This window comes from Octopus bimaculoides, chromosome 8, assembly GCF_046866305.1.
Source record: "Octopus bimaculoides isolate indiv1 chromosome 8, ASM4686630v1, whole genome shotgun sequence".
NCBI classification, from domain to species: Eukaryota; Metazoa; Mollusca; class Cephalopoda; order Octopoda; family Octopodidae; genus Octopus; species Octopus bimaculoides.
The window spans coordinates 19,957,132-19,970,363 of record NC_142935.1 but is presented as its reverse complement, the minus strand read 5'-3'; the positions used below and the strand labels follow the sequence as shown (position 1 = coordinate 19,970,363).

General features: G+C 38.5%; 1 long non-coding RNA gene across 1 annotated transcript; it reads right to left on the bottom strand.

Moving 5' to 3' along the window:
* Nucleotides 1–4,900: 4,900 nt before the first annotated feature.
* Nucleotides 4,901–12,935, bottom strand: LOC149134328 (uncharacterized). The gene is made up of 2 exons (XR_016242817.1): nt 9,425–12,935; nt 4,901–5,202 (listed from the first exon to the last, which is right to left on the bottom strand). It is a non-coding gene; the product is annotated as an uncharacterized LOC149134328 (long non-coding RNA).
* Between the last annotated feature and the right edge of the window lie 297 nt (nt 12,936–13,232).

Genomic DNA, 13,232 nt, shown 5'->3' with positions numbered 1-13,232 from the left:
AGTGCTAGTATATAGACTACGAGCGTTTCATGGCTGAAATAGGACTATATAAAATCATAAACAAATTCTATACAAGTTGATTAGAACGGGGAAAGGATTTTACTCCCAAGGTCAAATCCCTAAGAAAATACCTAAAATCATTCAAGGAATAAACATAAACATGAGAAATAAAAATATATATATAAAGAGACAAAATCTGTAAACCAATCCCTACATTAACGGTATTAATATAATTATTAAAAGTTACAATCTAAAAATATTGAAAAAGAGTATTATAGTAAACAAGGTTAAAACATTATGAAATAAGTAGATAATAGTTTTAAAAAATGTGTTAGTGTATAAAGTTACTAAAAGACAGATGTCAATATTGTTTATAAAATTAAAATTAAGATAAGAAAACCTGACTTATCTGCCGGTGGATAAACAGTAGACTAAATCAAAAATGGCTGGGTTATAGAATTTATACTAAAAGGTCACGTGATAAATGGCGTCTATTACCCAGAAGTACACGCGTATTATAATTTCTAAAATAATAACGAAAATATCGAAAAAGAAAATCTACCTAAAATAAAAAGATTCTTGAGGATTAAAAATACTAAAATACTTAAACTTGCAAATTAACGCAGAGTAATAACTATACACATACGAAAATTCTATATTACGTAAATAATGCTATGGAAATTAATACTGAAAAGTCACGTGATAAACATGGCGTCCATTACCAGAGGTAAATACGTATTATAATTATTAAAATAATAACGAAAATATCGAAAAAGAAAAACCTAGCTAAAATAAAAAGTTTATTGAAGATTAATAATACTACTAAAAGTCCACCTCAACAAATCCCATCTAACCTCTAAAAGATTGGAAAAGCAGACAATACAACAATGATGATGATGGTTTACTGTGCTTCTATTGTTTTCTCTCTTGCTTCAATATATCTATAACTATAGTATAGCTGAGTTTGTGTGTGTGTGTGTGTGTTGCATCTATAGAAATCCACATTTTCCAATGTTTCGTAAAAATTTATACATCAATGGAATTTTCTCGATGTGAACTTTCCAGTGCAGTAATTAGATTTTTAAAATTCCGTTTACTTTGTGTGATTTAAGGGAGATTTGGCTGTTGTTTCTAGCAACTTTTATATTTCTTCCCTTCTACCTGGAACAGCGTTCTTACACACGCGCTCAACATATAATAAAGAGAGTAAGAGTAAAAGAGGGAGAGGGAGAGAGAGAGAGAGAGAGAGAGAGAGAGAGAGAGAGAGAGAGAGAGAGAAAGTGATACATACAAAGTCATCGATTAAACTTTCCTCTCAGTATTCTTTACCTATTTTTCATAACATTGATACGTAAAAACACACACAACCACACATACGTGATCTGTAACATATGCATTGCTCCCGTTCTCTATTCCTTTCTCCCTCTCTCGCTCTCTCAAACGCATACCCGTGCAAGTAAGCACAATCATTCACAAAAATATAACTCATGTTCGTCAATATGGCATAACTACAGAGTTGTACCCCCCAACTTTGGAGGGTCATAACTTTAAAAAAAATGAATATTTTTTAATGAAATTTTCTATGCATATATTATTTATTATGTAGATTCCGAATATATAAAAATTTTCGGTGAAAGTGTTTTGCGAGGGGGGGGGGGACAATTTCGGAAATTCCACTTAAATTCCTCTTAACTTCCAGGAAAATGAATATTTTTTCGTGAAATTTTCTACAAATATACCTTGATGTATGTACATTTCGAGCATGTAGGAATTTTGAAGGAAACAACTGCAGGTTATTTTTGAGAAGTGTTCCCCACTTGGTGGTGTTTCGGAGCAAGTCGTCCATATTTGTTTCATTTTTCTCTATTATGTGCTTATGTGCATCCATAGATTTCTAATGAAGTAATAGGCAGTGAAGAGAAGCCGTCATAAGAAAACTTTTAACTTCCTCTATTCCTTTCTCCCCCTCTCTACCTCTTCCTCTCTCGCTCTCTCAAACGCATACACATGCAAGTACACAATCATTCAGTGAAATATAACTCATGTTCGTCAAAGCTTTGTAAATATACCACGATTTTCACTAGGGTGTTAGGGTTAGGGTTTTAGGGCCAGGGTTAGGGTTTAGGGTTAGGGTTACGGTTAGGGTTAGGATTATTGTTACGGTTAGGGTTAGTGTTAGTGTTATTGTTAGGATTAGGGTTGGGTAATCGTGTGGGTGTTAATCTGAAAAATTACATATATGTGAAAAGTACTGACCCTGCCATCTATTATAATATTTGTTGTTCTGTTTACTATATACATAGCTTATGCCTCCAAAGAAGAGAATTTGCCGGGGAAAGAAAGCAACCAGTTTAAAATGACAGCAACAGACTGCAGCAATTCACCACATTCCAGGAGCTACTTTAATGGCGTAATAAGTCACACCCGGACAAGGTCGGGTTATACTGCTAGTATATATATATATATATATATATATAATCATCATCATTGTTGCTTAACGTCCGCTTTCTATGCTGGCATGGGTTGGATGGTCTGACAGCAAGGTTTCTACAGCTGGATGCCCTTCCTAAAGCCAACCACTCCGAGAGTGTAGTGGGTGCTTTTACATGCTACTGACATGACAGCTAGTCAAGTGGGACTTGCAATCGTCACACTCAAATGATATTTTTTTATGTGCCACCAGCACAGGTGCCAGTCAGGTGGCACTGTGTATACACACACACACACACACACACACACACACACATGCCAGACTTCTGCACAGCTTCCATTTACTAAATTCACTCACAAAGCTTGGAGCTATAGTAGAGAACACTTGACCAAGGTGCCTCACAAAGGAACTGAACTTGAAATCACTTAACTGCAAAGTGAACTTCTTAAACCACGTCTGTACCCATATGATTCTTGTAATTCTTCAAAATCTCATCAAATTCACTCGAAAAATTCAATTACATGCTCACAGATTAAGTAGGGCTAACATGAGACTCCACAACAACAGCAATATGATGATGTGCTTGTATAAAATGACAAGTATTTATACATACATTACACTCATCATCATCATCGTTTAATGTCCACTTTCCATGCTAGCATGGGTTGGACGATTGACTGAGGGCTGGCGAACCAGATGGCTGCACCAGGCTCCAATCTGATCTGGCAGAGTTTCTACAGCTGGATGCCCTTCCTAACACCAACCACTCCGAGAGTGTAGTGGGTGCTTTTACGTGCCACCGGCATGAAGGCCAGTAAGGCGGTACTGGCAACAGCCACGCTCAAAATGGTCTATTTTATGTGCCACCTGCACAGGAGCCAGTTCGGCAGCACTGGCAACGACCTTGCATAAATGTTATCTAATGTGCCATCGGCACAAGTGCCAGTAAGGCGACACTGGTAACGATCATGCTCACACTATGTAACAAAATTTAAATTTTTCTTTTTGGTCATCAGCTGGGAGAGCATCATAGGCATGTGGTGAGAGGGATTCTTTGGTGTTTGAATAAATACAAGAAAAGCAACGTTTGAAGAAAATATTCACCATTTTTCATACTTTCTAGGTGTAAGCAAATAGGAAATAACAATTGCTATCCAAGGACAAAAGTCGTGTTACACAGTAATTATTTCAGTTTCTGCCCACCAAATCCCCTCCCAAAGCTATAGTTGAAGACATTAGCCCAAGATACCATACAGTGGGACTGAACTCAAAAGCATGTGGTTAGGAAGCAAACTTCCAACCACACAGCCAAATAATAAAGAAAATGCATGGCTCAGTAGTGAGAGTGTTGGGCTTACAATCATGAGGTATTAAGTTCAATCCATGGACCGGGCTATCTGTTGTTTTCTTGAGCAAGATACATTTTTTCACATTGCTCTAGTTCACTCATCTGTAGAAATGATTTGTGACGTCTCTGGTGCCAAGCTATATTGGCCCTTGTCTTTCACTCAGATAATATGGATGGTGTAGAGAGGGGAGGCTTGTATGCATGGGCAACTGCTGGCCTCCCACAAACAACCTTGCCCAGACTTGTGCCTTGGAGGGATAACTTTCTAGGTGCAATCCAACGGGGGTCTTTACCCTCTACCCTTTTGCAAAAACATATTTTTTTATCAATAATCTAATATAATTTACTAAAAACTGTAATATTGATGCTGCAAAAAACGTCAGTTTATGTTTGATCTCGAGTGCAGACATATTTTTAAAATCTTTTGGCAATTAAAATTATTCTGAGGAATAAAAATAAATTAAAAATGGCAATTACAATAATTCTAAAGAATTTAAAATAAATTGATAATTCTATGAAATTTGCATATGGGTGATTTTAACAACTTTTTTTTAGCAATTAAAAATATTCAAAGGAATTAAAATAAATGAATACTTTTACAATAAATGAATACTGTTGTTTAACCCTTAGTCAGCTCCAGTCTATTATTCCAGATATGACCTTCCCATCAATTTTCATATACCTAAAGGTTGTTGTTGTTGTTTAGCCTTGAGCTTGTCCTGAGTTGACCTATGATCGAAAGCATTCCAGTCATGACCATCCCATCTTTTATCTATATGCAGGGAACCCTGGTATCCATTATCCAATGTGTTCATATCTTAAGATGGTGGGTGTGATTTGAGGGAGATTTGGCTGCCATTCATCTCATCATAAATTAGCCATATAAGTCATTGTATATATATATATGAATACTGGATGATTGTAGAGTGTGTATGCATGTGTGTGTGTATCTGTGAATGTATGTATATATGTATAAATGTGTATGTGTACACACACTCACTCATACATATATATATATATATATATATATATATATATATATATATATATATATATATATATATATATATATATATATAAGTATAATAAAATAATAATAATAAAAAAAAACAGACAATTAGTTGCAAAGGTTTCAAATTATTTATAACATAGTTATACAGCAATGAGTATAAAAAGATATATAAATTTAGTAAAAAAAACTGGAGAACCAAGAGAATGAAAGTAAGCGACTCTTCATAGAAAGGCATAAATCATAAATATTCATACTGCGATGTCACAGATAAGATAGAGGAGAATTCCTGTAGTCCTTCATATATTAGTTCAACCTGGACAGATTGGCAAAATTCCTGGGAATTACCATTCAGAGAGTGGAAAATGCTGGTAATCCTTAACAGCTGTTTCTGGATTTGGTGTTCAGGGAAACCTGTAATATTGATGATGGATGTTTAAGTACTTGGTCCATTTTGAGTACCTATTGCCAGTATCATATGCTATGCTTTAATGTCTACTTACCTATAATAGATATCATCATCATCATCATCATCATCATCATTATCATTTATATCTTCAATTTCCCATGCCACATTGGGTAGGATGGAATTTTGCTGAGGAAGATTTTCTATGGTTGGATGCTCCTCCTGTAGCTAACTCTCACCCTTTTATCCAAGTATTTCCCCACAACCAGACATGCTTTTGTGGAAGATTTGGAATGGAGGACACATTCACTCACAACTATCATGTGATGTCTAGGCAAGGGCATACACACACACACGGGCGTGCACGCACACACACACACATATGCATACAACAGGTTCTTTCAGTTTCTATCTGCCAAATCCAGTCACATGACTCTGGTTGGCCTGGGACTATAATGACAAACGCTTGCCCAAGATGTCATGTAGTGCGATTGAACCCAGAACGATGTGGTTGGGAAACTAGCATCTTATCACACAGCCACTTCTATGCCTGTATGTATAATTTTATTGATTGTACATTTAAAGTTATCTCAGTTGTTGACTTTGTCAGTCTGCCAGATGAAGCCAACCATTGGTCAAATTTAGAAGCCACTATCTACTTATTGACAGTCACTTCTACATATACTCACTTCTAAGCATAGAGCCAGCTTGAAAATGGGTCTTTTGCACATAATATTCACAATTTTTATGTTTACAAAACTATCCATAAACTAATATATATATGTGTTAGTGCACATGTGTGCATGCAAATGCACAGATTTTTTACACACATACGCATGTGCACACATGCACACATACATAACATGTCATAAATAAATAAATACATAAAATGTAAAATAGGCTAAATGTAAAAATCTAAAAATTTACTAAAAAACAAACGTAAACAAAAATCAAACTCATTTCAATAGCATTATCAGATTGGATATTTCCAATAATTTAAAAAAAAAAAATATATATATATGTATTTGTTTATTTGTTTACATGTTTTTGAGAGTGTGTATGAGTGTGCATGTGTGTGTGTGTATTTGTATTAGTGTTTGTGTAGAGTTTGTAGATTTAGAGAACGATATTGAATAGGATAAGAACAACAAATTACCTCTTCTGTTTGTTCTATTTCTTGCATGTGTCCATCTCCACACACACACACACACACACACACACACACACACACACAAACACACATCCTTTGTGTGTAAATGGTAACAAGGAAAACTGGCTGATAGCAATGTAATTATTAAACAAACAATATCCTGCTAATGCCTGTGATTTTTTTTTTTTGATATGATGGTAGTAGCCTCATACTTCAGTAATTATACACAATTCACAATACATAATACTCCATCAATGATTACATCTTAGATATGGCTAAACAAATCTGACACATACGTATTTCTGGTAGCCCTTCTCTGCATCAGTGAAGGAAGGCATGTCTGTTTTATGAATGTGTTGATGCATGTGTGTGTATCTCTTTCTCTCAATGCATCGTATGTACATGTGTGTGTGTGTGTTGTGTGTCCTTATTCAGTTTAATGTCAAAATATCTCGCCAATAGAGAAAGTGTTGGTTTGTAACCTAGATCCAAGGCTCCTTCATTGGATTTTCAACAACACTAATAAGGTATTTTTGTATGTATGTATATGTGCAGATTTGTATGTTTTGCTTTATGTATGTGTATATACTTCAATGATAAACTTCTGGGAAGTTTTACAGATTATTACAGTTGTAGTCTTCAAATTAGCTTTCTCCTTTCTGGTTTTGAGAAGCCTAATTTATATATATATATATATATATATATATATATATATATATATATATACGGTGAGTGTGTTAAATTTTAAGACACAATAAGAAAATGCCTCTCCCCAGACACAACAGAATATGCTTCAACACACAAAATCACATAAAAAATCTTGCATTATATATATCCATGAAGCCAGTATGCTGATGGATGAGCAATGTTAGTATGCAGCATAAGCATCTTGAGAGAAAAATTGGGCATAAGAAGCATCAGATGTGGTGTGCAAGAGAGATGGCCATACTGGTATGGTCATGTGATGCATATGGACAAGGACAGCTGTGTAAAGAAGTGCTGATCTCTGACTGGAGAGAACCTGTGGTAGAGGTAGACCCAGGAAGACATGGGACGAAGTGGTGAAGCATGATATTCAAACCTTGGACCTCACAGAGGCAATGACGAGTGACCAAGATCTTTGGTCATATGCTGTGCTTGAGAAGACCCATCAAGGTAAGTGAAATTATAGTTGTGGCCGATGCTGGTGTCACGTAACTGGCACCTATACTGGTGGCACGTAGCAAACACCTTTTGAGTGTTGGGTCTCATAGAGGCAAAGTGGCCAATGCTAGGGGCACGTGAAATGCTCCCTTTGAGTGTTGGGCCTCACGGAGGCAATGGCAAATGAGCAAACTGTTTGGCATTATGTCATGCTTGAGAAGAAGACCCATCGAGCCAAGTAAAATCACAGTTGTGGCAGATACTGGTGTCACACAAATGGCACCCATGCCAGTGGCATGTAAAAGCACCCACTACACTCTCGAAGTGGTTGGCATTAGAAAGGGCATCCAGCCATAGAAACCATGCCAAATCAAACTGGAGTCTGGTGAAACCTTTCAGAACAAACACATACACCCCCACACATGGCTTTGGTCAGCCTGAGGCTATAGTAGAAGACACTTGCCCAAGGCACCATGTAGTGGAAGTGAACCCAGTTTAGGAAAGTGGTTATACACCATTAGGTGTACACCCGCTTTCCTATATTAAATTCTGAATAAACAACGTAACGCTGACTCTGAACTATCAACACAACAATATTTATTTGCAGAGGAAAATAGGCAGCTTTAATCTTGGTTGCTGAGACGTCGGAATGTTGGAATGAGCTGTCCCCAGAGTTGCAATGCTGGAGAGACAGTTTGACACGACCGTACTCATGGCCGGCCAGCCGAGAAAGAGCATGAATATCGGCGCCAAACTTGGATATTGATGACTACGCATGCGCACGAGACAAGGCGTTACTACAGGGCTCCCCTGCGAGTGCGGAACGCACGAAAATAGAAAATTGGAGGAACGCATGAGGCAGGATGGCCACTGAAACCATCCACAAGATGTGGCACAAACACACAAAGAAAAATCAAAGAAATGAATGTACACTTGTGAGATACATGCATGCAATGTTTCTGAAAGGAAAGAAAATATATGAGTGCACAAGTGTGTGTGTGAGAAAAACACAGAACATAGTAAAAGTGTCTGTAGAGAAAAAATCCAGTTCGTATAAGAGTTACACAAGATGATAGCATGTCCATACGCAGGAAGTTGTGGTCAAGGAGCAGAGCTGTAGTTGAGCGTCGGATGCTAGTTGGGACCTGTTACCTGGTACGGAATATCCTATAAAAGTTACACAAGAAGATTTAGAATGTTAATACGCAGGAAGTTGTGGTCAGTGAGCAGAGCTGTAGTTGAGCGTCGGATGCTAGTTGGGACCTGTTACCTGGTACTGAACATTTTCTATCTGGTCTGTTGATCGTGAGTGGAAACATCCACTCTAACAGAGTCGAGAAAACCGAGTGTGTTGATGTTGGTTGCTTGTGTATGTGTAGAAGTCATGTTGATGATGCTGGTAGTACGTTGAGTCGTATTGCCGCTGGCAACGTCGGGGGGCGATGCTTGTAGTTTGTCGTGGTTGTTGATGTCGTCGCTGTAAACTGGTTGTGTTCTGTATGTGTGGTGGTAATGATGTTGACAGTGGTGTTTGAAAAGGTACGCTTTTCAGACGGTCGACAGACACAATCTCTGTACGACCATTAGCGTTGACCTTGAAGAAATTCAACCCAAGACTGCGGGTTGGGTGAGGCGTGTAAGGCAGCCTTAAATTGCCTATGAAAACGCTCAACCATTCCATTAGAAGCGGGATGGTAGTTGTTGGTGCGTATCAGGAGAGAGAAATTGGACAGGGCATCTATTTGAGACGTACCGTTGAGTGGCATTGCTGGAAAATGCTGTCATGAATTCGGAGCTGCGAGCGAAAATGACCAAAAGATCCCGATGCAAATGAAGATAAGCCAGTAACTCTTCCATTCTCCGGCCGAGAGAAACGGAGAGGTGTGAAATATGCTGAACTGGGAACAAGTAAACATCAATAAATGTTATGTACTCACTGAAATGTAACTGTGCATTTTACTGCTATTTTCAGCAAGTAGAGGACGCTGTGTAAGAATGAATTGACGTCTCGTGAAACATGTAGGAAATTGCTCAAAAAGTTGTTAGGATGAAATAACCGTGAAGTTTTTTTTTGTGTGAAAAACCACAAAGGTCTCAGCCGCAAAGAAATTTTTTGGTTATAGGCTTTGGAAGTCATTGACAAAATGAGAAACTTTAATGTAGAAAAAATTTTCTTAGCTTTTCACTTGTGTTTGATGAGAATGTAGAGGCAATCCTGATGTTGAACGTCGCGAAGCATACGAATTCAATGGCTGTTGAAATGAGGTCCGTAGATCTTTTAGCTCGAGGTACCAATTGTAGTATTATTGGTCGCAGTTCAGATTTCGTGGCAGCGGTTGTTCTTTTAGTCGGGTCACCACTTTTAGGAAAGTGGTTATACACCATTAGGTGTACACCCGCTTTCCTATATTAAATTCTGAATAAACAACGTAACGCTGACTCTGAACTATCAACACAACAATATTTATTTGCAGAGGAAAATAGGCAGCACTTCGCCCATTTGGTTGCTGAGACGTCGGAATGTTGGAATGAGCTGTCCCCAGAGTTGCAATGCTGGAGAGACAGCTTGACACGACCATACTCATGGCCGGCCAGCCGAGAAAGAGCAGGAATATCGGCGCCAAACTTGAATATTGATGACTACGCATGCGCACGAGACAAGGCGTTACTACACCAGAACCATATGGTTGGGAATCAAGCTTCTTACCACACAGCCACTGTAAGATTGTTGAAAGTGGAAAGTCCTGTTTGTTCCAAAGGAGTTCTAGCCATCTAGTTCAGACTTTTAGACGTGGAGCATCAGCAGTGTTACATTTAAGTCTACCATCAGAAAACAATTCAGGTTTACTGTTTAACCGAGGCAAAGTAAAGAAAGTCAGCCTTCTGTGTCGATATCTTATTGATTATTGACCTATTTATGTAGGACATATTGAATAATATCTTTTATGTAGTGACAAATATACTTAAGCATCTGAAGTTTTGTGCTTCTGTCTTTTCATTTGCCTTAGTTACCATCTTCGCTGTTGTTGTTGCTTGAAAAGCACTGATTGGTTACGGAGTGAATAACCAGCTTTGTAAAAATATGTATGTGGCCTGTTTATGCATGCATGCATGCTTGTATGTATGCGTATATATGTATGCTTGTATATATGTGTATATAGGCGCAGGAGTGGCTGTGTGGTAAGTAGCTTGCTTACCAACCATATGTTTCCGTCTACTAAATCCACTCACAAGTCTTTGGTCAGCATGAGGCTATAGTAGAAGACATTTGCCCAAGGTTCCACAGAGTGGGACTGAACCTGGAACCATGTGGTTGGGAAGCAAGCTTCTTATCCAACAGCCACACCTCGAGAGAAAGAGAGACACAGAGTGTGTGTGTGTGTGAGAGAGAGAGAGAGAGAGAGAGCAATCTGGGTTGCATACTTAATAGAAATGCCTCAAAAAAACAAACAAATTAACTGAAGCATTTGTCCTTTTCTTTCTATATCAGTTATGACAGTAGAGGCGCAATGGCCCAGTGGCTAGGACAGCGGACTCGCGGTCATAGGACCGCAGTTTCGATTCCCACCTAAAAGCTCCACGAGGCTCTGGCAGGGGATGGTGGCGAACCTCTTTCACCACAACTTTCTCTCACTCTTACTTCCTGTTTCTGTTGTGCCTGTAATTCAAAAGATCAGCCTTGTCACACTGTATCACGCTGAATATCCCCGAGAACTACGTTAAGGGTACACGTGTCTGTGGAGTGCTCAGCCACTTGCACGTTAATTTTGTCATAGCATGTAGTTGCTTGCGAGTACTTGCTTCTGATGAAGCACATAAAACAGAAATGGATATTTAGCATTCCTAGCACTGCTGCTGGATGATTTTTGCTTGCTCCTGATATATTTTTATTCTATTTAAAACTGTATATCTACATAAAGTATTATCTCAGGAAGAGTATTGCAGTTAATTTGGCTTTCTGTGATATATTTGCATTAAGTATGATAGACAAATTGCTATTTTAAAATAATACTGCTTCTGTTGCACATAATGAATCTCTCCCTCATCTCACTCTCTCTCTTTCTCTCTCTCTCTATCTTTTGCTGTATATCATCATCATCATCATCGTTTAACATCCGCTTTTCATGCTAGCATGGGTTGGACGATTTGACTGAGGACTGGCAAGCCAGAAGGTTGCACCAGGCTCCAATCTGATCTGGCAGAGTTTCTACAGCTGGATGCCCTTCTTAATGCCAACCACTCCGAGAGTGTAGTGGGTTCTTTTACATGCCACCGACACGAGGGTCAGTCACACGGTACTGGCAATGGCCACGCTCTCTCTCTCTCTCTCTCTCTCACTCTATATATATATGTATATGTATATATATATAAAATTCAAATTTACAGAAGACAAATCAGTAGCAGGGGTGGATGCTCTGAGAGTATATCTGTTAGAATAAGAATAGGCTGGGGTAAATTTCAGAGAGCTCCTACCTTTGCTGGTAACAAAGGCTTCTCACTCAGAGTGAGAAATGAAGCTAGTAAACTTTGCTGGATGTGTGATGTCAGTGTGCATACATGACAGAGTGTAAGTGTCTTGAGGAAAAAGTTGGACATAAGAAGCATCAAATGTGGTGTGCAAGAGAGATGACTATGCTGGTATGGTCATGTGATGCATATGGATGAGGACAGCTGTGTGAAGAAATATCGCACTCTAATGGTGAAGGGAACCTGTGGAAGTGGTAGACCCAGGAAGACATGGGACGAGGTGATAGAGCACGATTTTCAAATGTTGGGCTTCACAGAGGCAATGACAAGTGACTGAGACCTTTGGAATTATGCCATTCTTGAGAAGACCTGTCAAGCCAAGTGAGATCATAGCCATGATGAATGCCACAAGTCAAGTGGTGTCGTAGTTGTGGCCTATGCCAGTGTCATGTATCTGGCTTATTAAAAGCACCTTTCAGTCATTGGGTGATATGCTGTTCTTGTGAAGATCTGTTGAACCAAGTGAAACCCTAGTCATGGCTGATGCCAGTATCATCAGACTGGCATGTAAAAAGCACCATTTGAGTGTTGGGCCTAATGGGGGCAGTGACATCAAGTCAAATGAGATTGTAGTTGTGGCCAATGCCAATGTTGCGTAACTGGCCCATTGGGTTGCATACTTAATAGAAATGCCTCAAAAAAACAAACAAATTAACTGAAGCATTTGTCCTTTTCTTTCTATATCAGTTATGACAGTAGAGGCGCAATGGCCCAGTGGCTAGGACAGCGGACTTGCGGTGATAGGACCGCGGTTTCGATTCCCACCTAAAAGCTCCACGAGGCTCTGGCAGGGGATGGTGGCGAACCTCTTTCACCACAACTTTCTCTCACTCTTACTTCCTGTTTCTGTTGTGCCTGTAATTCAAAGGGTCAGCCTTGTCACGCTGAATCTCCCCGAGAACTACGTTAAGGGTACACGTGTCTGTGGAGTGCTCAGCCACTTGCACTTTACATATATATATATATATATATATATATATATATATATATATATATATATATACATACATACATGCATACATACATGCACATACATACATACACACATACACACATACATGCATACATACGTACATACATATATACATACATACATACATACATACACACATATTCTTGGTAGGTCTACTTGTTTCTGTAAAATTTCTTTTCTCAAAATTAGCTGTAGAATATACAATATAATTTAGTCGTTGGGTGATATGCTGAGCTTTTAAGATT